General features: G+C 36.3%; 1 pseudogene; it reads right to left on the bottom strand.

The window, feature by feature from the left end:
- Positions 1 to 4,215: 4,215 nt before the first annotated feature.
- On the bottom strand, positions 4,216 to 4,315 carry LOC115030697 (annotated as a pseudogene).
- Positions 4,316 to 12,580: the final 8,265 nt, after the last annotated feature.

The following is a 12,580-nucleotide window of genomic DNA, read 5'->3' as shown; positions in this document are numbered from 1 at the left end:
AGGGGGATGCTAGAGGGGTGAGGAGGGAGTTGGTGGGTGGGTGGGGATCATCCTCTTAGAGGCAAAGGGGAGGTGGGATGGGATGGGCATTTTGCTGATGGGAGGACAGAAAGGGGGCAATATTAAAAATAACCAATAAAAGTCACCCTTATGAAAAAAATAGTAGGGGATTTGAATATCTGACACTCACCAATTGACAAGACATACAGACAAATTGATGGAACTTGTGAATATCATCATGAACAAGGTAACCCAACCCCAAAAGGATATGCATGGTATGTATTGATTTATAAGTAAATATCAGCCATAAAATAAAGGTACCATGTTACACTCCACAGACCCCTAAACCTAAAAAGGAAGGAAAGCCCAAACAAAGAATCTTACATCTTACTTAAAGGGGGAATAAAATAGTCATAAGAGGCAAAGGGAGAAAGGGAACTGGGAGGGAGGAGGTAGGTAGGGGAACTAGGGAGGTTCAGAATCAGATGTAGGGAAGGCCAGGAGAGATGGCTATTTGGCCATGAAAAGAATAAGAATCTGCAACAACATGTAAAATATGCTCTATAATGTACATATGAATACATAAGAACTTTTAGCATTCAAATTTAAAAGACGCTCAGAGTGAAGCATAGACATAACACTTCATGATTGTCTTTTTACTAAGCATATTCAAGCAAACACTATATCTTCCCCCAACTCAGTGAAGGATAGAGTTCATGCTATGAATATTTTGCTGCAGTTAAAATATGCCAATTAGTATTTTGGGGAATTGGCTTAATGGTTCTCCATAGTTCTCTTTTTCTGACCCTTTCAGGCATTTATTCTAATCCATGTATTTGTAACAGCCAGCCAACCTGTAGAGCCAGGAACTCTACCAGGGACTCAACAATCTCCACACTTGGGTGCCAGTTCAATGCATGATTCAACCCTGATCAGGGAATCATTTTATTTTAGTGATGGTAATTAGCACACAGTCCACAACTGGAAAATGTCCAGAATAAGATACTTAGAATATTCAGAACTAAATGCACTGTACTTGTCATTCGTATGTTCCACTCAAAGCTCATGGAACTATGAAGAAGAGGAAACAGAAAGACTGTAAGAACAAGACATGATGAAACATTGTAAGGAAATAACTTCTCCCAGACACAACATGGCTAACACGTATATAAACTCACAGAGATTGTATAAACACCCATAGGACTTGCAGAAATTCAATACAAACAAAAAACCCACAAAGAGAAAGGAAAGTGGCACAAAGTTTTAATTATAATTAATAAATGTTAAGGGAAGGGAAACCTATTTTCTCCAGTTGTGTATTTACATCATCCACACCATAGGGCAGTAACTGTCCTCAGGAATATTTAACCAATACAAAATAGATTCTGAGATTTTTTTGTTTGTTCTTATTTTGTTTTCTGTGTATGAGTGTTTGCCTGCTTCTCTGTCTGTATATCAAAAGCATGCCTGCTGTCCACATCAAACAGAAAAGGACATTGGATTTTCTGCTACTGGAGTTATAATTTTGCGTTTCCTTATGGGTGGTGGGGATTAACCCTTGTCCCACTGAAAGCATCTGATACTCATAACTACTGGACCATCATTCTAGCCTCATGGCTCAGTGTCTTAGATATGCTTTTGTTAGTTTGTCCGTTTTGTTTTGTTTTTGTCTTTGGAAAGATCTAAGTGGAGTTGGAGAAGTGGTAAATATATGATTAAACTATATTCTTTGGAACCTTTTTGTAGCCAAAGTTATTACAAAGATTGTTCCTATAACATGATAATAAGAAAATTCTCGCTTAAAATAAAATAAAGTAAAAATGTAAGCTTGAAAGCAACTCCTGAGATGTTTATCCAGAAATATTTTCTCAGTTAATTAAAACTACAAAGCATTTTTCATCTAGAAAGTATGTCATGTTTTTATATAAATACACTTAACCTTCCATATTAATTTTTAATAGGTTTGAATTTTAGAAGTGTTTGGCTTTAATGTTTTAACATTTTTAGTGTTTTTCAGTATGTGTGTGTTGCATGTGGTATGTGTGTGTGTGTATGTGTGTGTGTTTCTATCTGTCTGTCTGTGTGTGATGCACAGAGGTACTGATTCCTTGCAAGTCAGAGGTAAAGTATCCATTTGGAGCCATTGTGAAAACTTCATATCATGGCTTGAAATAGCAGTTCTGCTTCCTTCATGTTCTGTGCTTCAGTTCCTGCCTTATGTGCCTTATGTTCCTCCCTTGGCTTCCTTTCATGATGCACTGTGAACAAGATTTATAAGCCAAACTCACCGGATCTTCCCCTAGTTGCTTTAGGTCATTGTGTCTTTTCCTTTTCGTTTTCCTTTTCTTTTTCTTTTTCTTTTTTTCTTTCTTTTTCTTTTTCTTTTTCTTTTTCTTTTTCTTTTTCTTTTTCTTTTCTTGTCTTGTCTTGTCTCTCCCCTCCCCTCCCCTCCCCTCCCCTCCCCTCCCTTCCTTTTCTTTTCTCTTCTCTTCTCTTCTCTTCTCTTCTCTTCTCTTCTCTTCTCTTCTCTTCTCTTCTCTTCTTTTCTTTTCTTTTCTTCTCTGGTTTTTCAAGACAGAATTTTTCTGTTTAGCCCTGGCTGTCCTGGAACTCAATCTGTAGGCTTCTGTGTCTTTTTAATTGTTTATTTTTCTACCTTTTGTTGTTGTTGTTGATATCATATTTTAATGACACTTGTCTCTCCAAATTGTCCCTTCACATCCCCATTCTTTCAAATACATAACCTTATTTTTAATCAATACTAAATAAATATACCCATATATCCCTACATATAACCCGTTGAATCTACATAATGTTACTTGTATGTTTTTGGAGCTGACCGTTTATCCCTGGACAACTAATTAATGGCCTCTTGCCTAAGGAAGGTCTCCTCTTGTCCTTCCAGCTTTACTTAGCTAACTATACTTCTTTGTGTAGGGTTGAGGCCTTGTGGGCTCTTCCCTATCTAGTTCGGCATGTTGTTGGTGTCATCCTTGTTCAGCTTATTGATGGACAGTAATGTTGATGAGAATTTAAAGGTATAATTTCTGATCTCAATAGGAGAAAGTATATTCTTGGTTATATGATTCCCATGTTCTCACTATCTAGAATGATGACAAAGTAATTTGAAGTAGCTACTTCTTATTTGTCATGATAATAAGACTAGGAAAAGCAACTATCCATAAAGGAGCAATGAGAACACATGGGAGAAAATCTTTCCTCAGACATTTCAAATTGCAGTGCTTCAGAAACCAAATGTTCTGTTTGATATTTTGATACTGTGGGACTGTGACGAGGGGGGATCTCCACAATTCTCTGATCAGGCAGTTTAGTTCACAGAGTAAATTTCTGGTTTGGTGAGAGACACTGAAAGGAATAAGGGAATGGGGGCAATAGAGAAAGACACCCCCTCCCGAGAAAGACCCCCCATATTTTACTCTGGCCTCAGCATGCATGTACACAGGTCCATATGCAAACCTCACAACCAGATGCATAAATGCAGCAACACACATAAACACAAACCCCACACCAGTTTTTTTAAATAGGAGAAACATTTCCTATTACTTAAGTAAGTTAATCAGATTCAGCTTATAGATTCCCTAAAATGTAAGGCATCATTTTAAATTTCATAATATATTATCATGTATCTTGGCAATGGTCCTGAAGTCTCTGGTTTTAAATTTAGAGGTACACAAATTAGTAACCCCTTTTCCTTAAGTTTGTCAGTTGAACAAAGAGGTGATGGTATTTAGTATTTCTGGGACCCCTGTGGTTGAGCTAGGGAAAAGCTGGAAGAAGGTGCTGAGGAGGGTGGCCACATAGGAAGACCAGCAGTCTTAACTACCCTGAACACCTGAGATCTCTCAGACACTGAGCCACCAACGAGGCAGCAGACACTAGCTGGTCAGAGGTGTTGGAATATATAGCAAAAGACTGCTTGCTTTGGCCCAGTTGGGAAGATGCACCTAACCGTGGGGAGACTTGAGGTCCCCAGGAATTGAAGAGGTCTGGTTTGGTGGGGGTGAGGAGTGGGGTGTGGCGACACCCTCTTGGATACAGTGAGGCGGGGAGGTATGGAATGAGGAACAGTCAGAGGGCAGACCTGGAGAAGGATAACAACAGTACTGTAAAAAAAAATTAGAGAATAATTTGTTTTCTTATTTTAAATTTTTATATAGTTGATCATATTCTTTCCCAACCAACATGTTACTTCCAGAAAATATGAAGCACTGAATTTGTTTGCCATACTTGTGCAGGAGCCACACTAATGTTTTCTATATAATTCCACATTTAGTATACATGCTGCTGAGGGTATGTTCAATATACATATATATCCTTTGTGTGCTCTCTATTGGAATTCTTTATATATTAAAGGAAAAAAGGACTAATTAAATAAGAGCTATTATTATTTCCACCAAGGTTAGTAACATAATCATGAATGGGAAATATTCACTGAGGATATTTCATTTTTTTCTGATAGTAAACTTAAAAGTATATAGAGGTAATGACATATTATGAAAAAAATGAAATTGTTACAGCTATAAATATCTTAAAATGCTATTTTTATGGCCCTCATATGTTTATGGCTCAGGAATAGAGGAGGTTAACATTTTCAGACAAAATGCATTGCTTTATTTTAGAGTTCTACAACGTGATATAGAAAGTATTGACCTGGGCAGTTTACTCAGTGGATAAAAATACTTGTTGCACAAGGAAGAGGAGCTGAGTTCAAGTCCCCACACCCATGTCTTTAAACTCAGCATTGTTTTGGTGGAGACAAGTAAGCCTTTAGGACTTGCTATTAGCCTGAATAGCTCCAAGTTCAAACGAAGACCTTGACTTAGAGGAGTAAGGGAGAAAGCATTCAATCAGAACAACTACTGACTTCCTCTTCTGCCCACTACATGAATTCATACCCAAGAATGGACCTACATCACATAACATTTACTCAAATAAATGTTCACAAAAGTACACACATGAGTAAAATTGAAAGCAGCCATGGGAAATAGCTCCTTGAGTACCACCTGCAGGTATGATGTTAAATGAGGAGCTTTGCTTAATACCTGTGGAAATCCAGGACAGGTCTTTCCGTACATCACTTTGATCTTTGACCTCTTACCATACTTCTTAACAGTATGATTCATATCATACTCTTACAATTTATATTTAACTCTGAATAACTGAACTTTACAGATAAAATTGTGGAAATTTAGCTAAGTTCATGGGCTTCACTGAAGTTTTAATCTGCAATTCCAGTTACTATACCTCGGCACAATGCTATTGATCACTGAGAAACAGACACTGATAAGTTTTATTTCAGGAAAATTAATGTTTAACAATGTATATATTAACTTGATGCTTGCTTCATTTATTTCTGGTAATAGTTAACTTAGTCTTAAAATAATTAGGTTAAATAAATTATAACCTGCCATTTACATTTGAATTAAAATGATAAATGGTTTAAAAAGTTGAAATTTTCAAGTCATAAATTATTTTTCCTGGAAAAAAAAACTCCTAAGTGAATGTATGAATCACTGTTTCTTATAAATTTTGATAAAAGCATGTTATAATATTATAGAACTTCCAATAAGATTAGAATTTAAAAATTGTATTTTGCATAAGGCTAATTGAGACATTTCAAATATTGAAAACAAATCAAATATTAAGTCTAAAAACGGTTTCAGTAAATAAAAGTTCATAGCTCTCTTTTTAGCTTTATGCTAAATTTTGTTTCATCTATTCCAGATTAATCATGCAGAAAACTTACCCGAGCTCAAAGCAGACCAAATCTCCAGCATGAAGGAAGGGAAGTGGGCACAAATTTTAAACACAGCCTAGGAACTATTCACAATTGATAGTACTGGCAGAGGGAAAATCAGTTTTCTTCAATGGAGGGTATATCAACAACACTACAGGTCACCATGATCAATTATTATGGAGAATTCTCAATGATTAAAACAAAGGATCATACTATGACCTTTCATTTTATTTTATAAATATTTTAAAACATCAAGAGAAAATGTTATATTTGAGTTTAAAAATGTAATGGGGAGGGTAAACAATACAGTTTTTGCGAATTTTGGTTTTTAAAGCTACCAGTAAGTAGCAGCTATCAGGAATAAATATTAGTAAAAACAAAAATAAGAGTCCCAAAGTTACTTTGTAAATACATTATATTTTTTATTCTTTTTTATTTATTTTGTTGTGACATTTTCGTCACTCATAAAAATTTTAGCATTCGCCATGACACCTAGTTTCATCTTGAAATGTCACCGATAAAATGAATTAGAAAATAATGAATTAGAAAAATATAATGAATTAGAAAAATATAATAACATTTTTATTATATAGTTTCTTTTTTTAAATTTCAAATGATATCCCCTTTCCTGGTTTCTGCTCAGAAAATTCCCTATTCTCCACTCCCCCTGCTCCAAAACCCACACACTCCCAATTCCTGACCCTGGCATTCCACTGGGACATAGAACCTGCACAGAACCAAGGGCCTCTCCTCCCATTGATGACTGAATAGGCCATCCTCTGCTACATATGAAGCTACAGACATGAGTCCCACCATGTGATTTCATTGATTGGTGGTTTAGTCCCAGGGAGCTCTGGGAGTAGTGGTAAGTTCATATTGTTGTTCCTCCTATGGGGCTGCAAACCCCTTCAGCTCCTTGGGTGTTTTCTCTAGCTCCTTCATTGGGGACCGTGTACCCTGTCAAATGGATGACTGTGAGCATCCACTTCTGTATTCACCAGGCACTGGCAGAACCTCTCAGGAGACAGCTATATAAGGCTCCTGTCAGCAAAACCTTGTTGGCATCTGAAATAGTGTCTGGGTTTGGTGGTTGTTTATGGGATGGGTATCCAGGTGAGGCAGTCTCTGGATGATCATTCCTTCAGTCTCTGCTCTGAACTTTGTCTCTGTAACTCCTTCCAGGGTATTTTGTTCACCCTTCTAAGAAGGATCGAAGTGTCCATACTTTGGTCTTCCTTCTTCTTGAGTTTCATGAGTTTTGTAAATTTTATCTTGGGTATTCTGAGTTTCTGGGCTAATATCCACTTATCAGTGAGTGCATATCAAGTGAGTTCTGTTGTGATAGGGTTAATTCACTCAGGATGATGCCCTCCAGGCACATGCTTAGGAATTTCATAAATTCATTCTTTTTAATAGCTGAGTAGTACTCCAATGTATACATGTACCACATTTTCTGTATCCATTCCTCTGTTGAGGGACATCTGGGTTCTTTCCAGCTTCTGGCTATTATAAATGAGGCTGCTATGAACATAGTGGAGCATGTGTCTTTATTACAAGTTGTAACATCTTCTGGGTATATCGCCAGGAGAGGAATTGCTGGATCTTCTGGTAGTACTATATCCAATTTTCTGAGGAACCACCAGACTGATTTCCAGAGTGGTTGTACCAGCTTGCAATCCCACCAACAATGGAGGAGTGTTCCTTGTTCTCCACATCCTTGACAGCATCTTCTGTCACCTGAATTTTTGATCTTAGCCATTCTGACTGGTGTGAGGTGGAATCTCAGAGTTGTTTTGATTGGCAGGATTAATATAGTCAAAATGACTATCTTGCTGAAAGCAATCTGTCAATTCAATGGAATCCCAATCAAAATTCCAACTCAATTCTTCACAGAATTAGGGCAAATTGCAAATTCATCTGGAATAACAAAAAACCTAGGATAGCAAAAACTATTCTCAACAATAAAAGAACCTCTGGTGGACTCACTACTCCTTATCTCAAGCTGTACTACAGAGCAATTGTGATAAAATAACATTAATGCCACTTGAATATCATCCTGTACATTAAATTATCTCATTGTACTTCTCCTTGACCAATGGCAGGAGATCATGGCTGATATGATAGAGATGCAGAAAAATGCCTTAAAGAGTGGCTACTTCTCCCAAGAATATGCATGTATGAATGAACTGTCTTTTTTTTATGTTATTGCTTTTTAAATTTTATTTATTTTATTTTTATTGGGTATTTCATTAACAATTCCAATGCTACCCCAAAAGTCCCCCACACGCTCCCTCACCCACTCCCCCACCCACTTAACTGTCTTAAAAGGTTGAAAAGCTCACTATTAAAATTATTCAGTGTTTTCAGATTTTTCTCATATGGTTCCAAACCCATTTCAAAGTAGTGGAAATTGACAGTTTGCCATGAGATATGAATTACCTTTTTTACTGGAAAAAATAATATTGAATTATTGATATACTGATACTTTAATTGTTAACTTTTATTTGTTATACTTTACATTGTCTTTTCCTTCATTATTATTCTTTAACTTTCACAAACTTCATTGTTACTTTTCACCTAAATTAATTTGTAAATTGAGAAGTTTTCACCTCATATTTTTATCTCAATAATTCATCTATTTTCTTATATATATTTTTTTTGTGGGCCTAGCCTTTAATGGCTGAGCCATCGCTCCAGCCATAATTTATCCATTTTCTGTATTGTCATTTGTACAATTATAGTATTTTTTTCAGCAAAACTTTAACTGTTTATCTTTGAAGTTATAAATAGATTGGTAGAATAGACAAGCACACAAAAAGGCATAATTTTGAAAAGTATAAGGTCATTTAAATTTACAAAACAAAAATAGTCAAAGAAGTCATAGTACATCTTAATAAACATAACAAAAGAATAAATTCTTTATATAAAGATAGTATTCACATTTGTTACAATTTGAAAAATCCTAGCATGCTCCCTTAAGTCCTTATTGGTTACTTAGTTTCTCCATGTTTCTAGATTGTAGCAGTTAAGATCCACTTATAAGTGAGTACATGCCATGTTTGTATTTCTGAGTCTGGGTAACCTCACTCATTATGGTAATTTTTTTGTTCCAAATTCCATGATGTCATTATTTTTTGCAATACAATTTTTATATTATTAGATATTTTATTTATTTACATTCAAATTTTATCCCCTTTCCTCATTTTCCCCTCTGAAATCCTCCCAATTCCATCCCCTACCTCTCCCTCCTGCTCACTAACCCCACCACTCCTGCTTTCCTGTCCTGTCATTCCCCTACACTGGGGCATTGAGTCTTCACAAGACCAAGGGACTCTCCTCTCACTGATGTCCCACAAAGCCATCCTCTGCTACATATGCGGCTGGAGCCATGGGTTCCTCCATGTGAACTCTTTGGTTGGTGGTTTAGTCCCTGGGAGCTCTAGAGCTACTGTTTTTTTCATACTGTTGTTCCTCCTATGGGGCTGCAAACCTCTTCAAGGACCCAAGGAGATGTCATTTTTCACAGCTGAGTAATACTACATTATGTAACTGCACACATTTTTTAATCCATTCTTTGGTTGAGGGACAACTAAGTTGTTTCCAGATTCTGGCTTTATACATTAAGCTTGCATAGGACATAATTGAGTAAGCATTCTTGTTGTAGGATGGAGACTTTTGCTGGTATATACCCAGGAGTGCTAAGGTAAAGTCTTAAGGCAGATCACTTTCCAATTTTCTAAGAAAGTAACATATTTATTTGCAAGGTGACTGTGCAAGTTTCTCAATCCACCAACATTGTGTTCCCCTTGATTCACATCCTCACCAGCATGAACTGTCACTTTTGTTTTTGATCTTAGCCTCACTGACTGGTGTAAGATGGAATGTCAGACACATTTGGATTTGCTTTTCTCTGGTGAATAAGTATGTTGAATATTTCTTTAAGAGTTTTTCAGCCATTTGAGATTGTTCTCTTGAGAATTATGTTTCTATCTGTACTCTACTTCAATTGAGGTATTTGGTTTGTTGGTGTCTAGTTTCTTGAATTCTTTAAGTATTTTGGATATAAGCCCTGTGTCAGATATACAGTTGGTGAAAACTTTTTCCATATGAAGACTAGTTTTGTCCTTTTGATAGTGTCCTTACCTTACAGAAGCTTTTCATTCTCATGAGGTTTCATTTTATTAAGTGTAGATTTTAGTGCTCTCCTGAGTGGAGCTATGTTTCAAAAGTTGTCTTCTGTGCTAAAGATTCCAAGACTACTCTCCAATTTGTCTTCTATCAGATCTGATTAAATGGTTTTGTGCTTCTGGTTTCATTTTGATGTCCTTGACGCACTTGGATTTGACTTTTGTGCAGGGTAATAGATATGCATATGTTCCAACGTTGATTTACTTGTTGATTTTATCACTTTTGAATAATTTAGACCCACTAATGTTGTTTATCTTTTTTATTAAATTTAAACATATTTTAGTTATATTATTTCCCAATTCCTTCCAGATCTTCTTCTATTCACCCTACTTTAAGTTCTTTCTCAAAACAAAAACAAAAAGAAAAACACATTATTACAAGAAAACTATATTACAAAACAAAATAAAACAAAACAAAAGCCATACAAAATATAAAAGCATATTTTAAAAAAAACTGCAGAGTCTGTTATATTTTGTTCCTCCACCACTACATGTGAAGAATGTCCTGGAGAGGTTGCTATACCTAGTGTCACTCAAGTGGAAAGTAACAAATTTCCCTCACCCAGCAGTTAGAAGTGAGAGTTCAGTTGTTAACCTTTATCCTAGTGCTCAGGTTTTTGTTCATTCATTTGTTTTTTGTTTTTGATTTTTAAATATGAGACTATAATCTATAATGAGATTAAAATCAAAAGTATCACATTAAAGTTGTAGAGAACAAACCAGCAGACAAAAAGAGCCAAAGAAAAGACACAAGAATCACACCTGTGCACTAAGGAATCCTTAACAACACTAAACTGGAAACCACAATGTCTATAAAGAAGACCTAGTGCAGAACCTGTGCATGCTGCCTGAGACTCTGAGTTCATACGAGCTTTCCTTATGTTGATTTAACATATTTCTTTTTTTCTTTCGGTGTCCTCCATACAGTTTGGCTTTCCCACAGGTTTCCATGAGCTCCAAGGGGAGGGATTTGATGAACACAACATTTTTTTTTTAAATTAGTGTTTTCATTTTCCTACCTACTTAGTTGAATTGTACATAAAATAACAAGCCTTTAGATCAGTGGTTCTGAACTTATGGGTTGTTACTTTTTGGGGGTCAAAAGACCATTTCACAGGGGTTGTATCAGATACCCTACATATCAGATACCGTGCATATCAGATCTTTATATTATAGGGTTATTTATTTGTTTGTTTGTTTGTTTTACACTCCAGATTTTATTCCCCTCCCAGCTCACCCTTTGACTGTTCTACATGCCATACTTCCACCCTGCTTCCCTGTCTCCACGAGGCTGTCTACACCCTCCACCCCCATCCCACTAGACTCTGAAAATCTGAGTGCTCCAACCTCTCATACTCTCTGGTAATGTCTGGCTGTGGGTCTCTATATTTGTTTCTTTTTGCTAAAGCAGGAAGCTTCTCTGATAATAGCTAAACAAGACACTGATCTATGAGTACAGCAGGATATGATCATGAGTCATTTTATCACAGGTTTTTCTTTTCTTCTCTTTTTTTTTTTTTTTTTTTTTTTGCTTTATTTAGACCAGTATTATTTGGTTTTACCCCAGTTCTCTGTGCTATCTAGTCTTAGGTTCTTGTTTTAACCATTTATGTATGCTAAAAATACATATCAATTATGGAAGTATGAGGTAATTTGCAATTGTAGTCTATGAAAACATCTATGAGAAATTTCTTGTACTGTGGTTGTGTTGATTATACTTTATTTAGCAATCTCAGAAGAGTTTGGTACATAGCTTTGAAGTTATAGTCATGAACTGTTAGGTCAAAATAATTCACATCTAAATTCCATATAACTTAGGTTAAAGGTTTTCTTTATCATGTGTTTGGTTTCTTAAGAAACACTCACAATCAGCTATTGGATGGATCACATGGCCCCCAATGGAGGAGCTAGAGAAAGTACCCAATGAGTTAAAGGGATCTGCAATCCTATAGGTGGAACAAAAATATGAACTAACCAGTACCCCCCTGGAGCTCGTGTCTCTAGCTGCATATGAATCAGAAAATGGCCTAGTCGGCCATCAGTGGAAAGAGAGGGCCATTGGTCATGCAAACTTTATATGCCTCAGTACAGGGGAATGCCTGGGCCAGGAAGTGGGAGTGGGTGGGGGGGGGAGTTTGTGGGGGAGCATGTGGGGGACTTTTGGGATAGCACTGGAAATGTAAATGAAATCAATACTCCCCCTCAATAAAAAGAAAAAGAAATGTTAACTTGCACACCTCAAAAAAAAATGAGAGAAGAGGTACTTAGTGTCGTGAATGTTTGATGCCCCAAAGTAGAGGAATGGAAATGGGGGGAGGCAGGAGTGGTTGAGTCTGTGAGGAACACCCTCATAGAACCAGGGGAGGAGGGATGAGATAGGGTGTTTTGGGGAGATCAGGGAAAGGGATAACATTTGAAATGTAAATAACAAAAATATTCAATTAAAAAAACAACAGAAAACCTTAGAAATGCTTTGCAGTTTCATGAGTTTATCAATTGTTCTTGTAGCTAGAGACATTGTTATTCTGTTCAGTAACCTCTCTCTTTTACCATTGCATTCAAGGATATTTCCCCCTTTTTCTTCTATGAGATTCAGTGTATCTGGTTTTATTTTTAGGTCTTTCATCCACTTGGA

This window comes from Mus caroli, chromosome 3 (assembly GCF_900094665.2).
Source record: "Mus caroli chromosome 3, CAROLI_EIJ_v1.1, whole genome shotgun sequence".
NCBI lineage: Eukaryota > Metazoa > Chordata > Mammalia > Rodentia > Muridae > Mus > Mus caroli.
The sequence above is the reverse complement of the archived record's forward strand: the minus strand, read 5'-3'. Positions and strand labels throughout refer to the sequence as shown.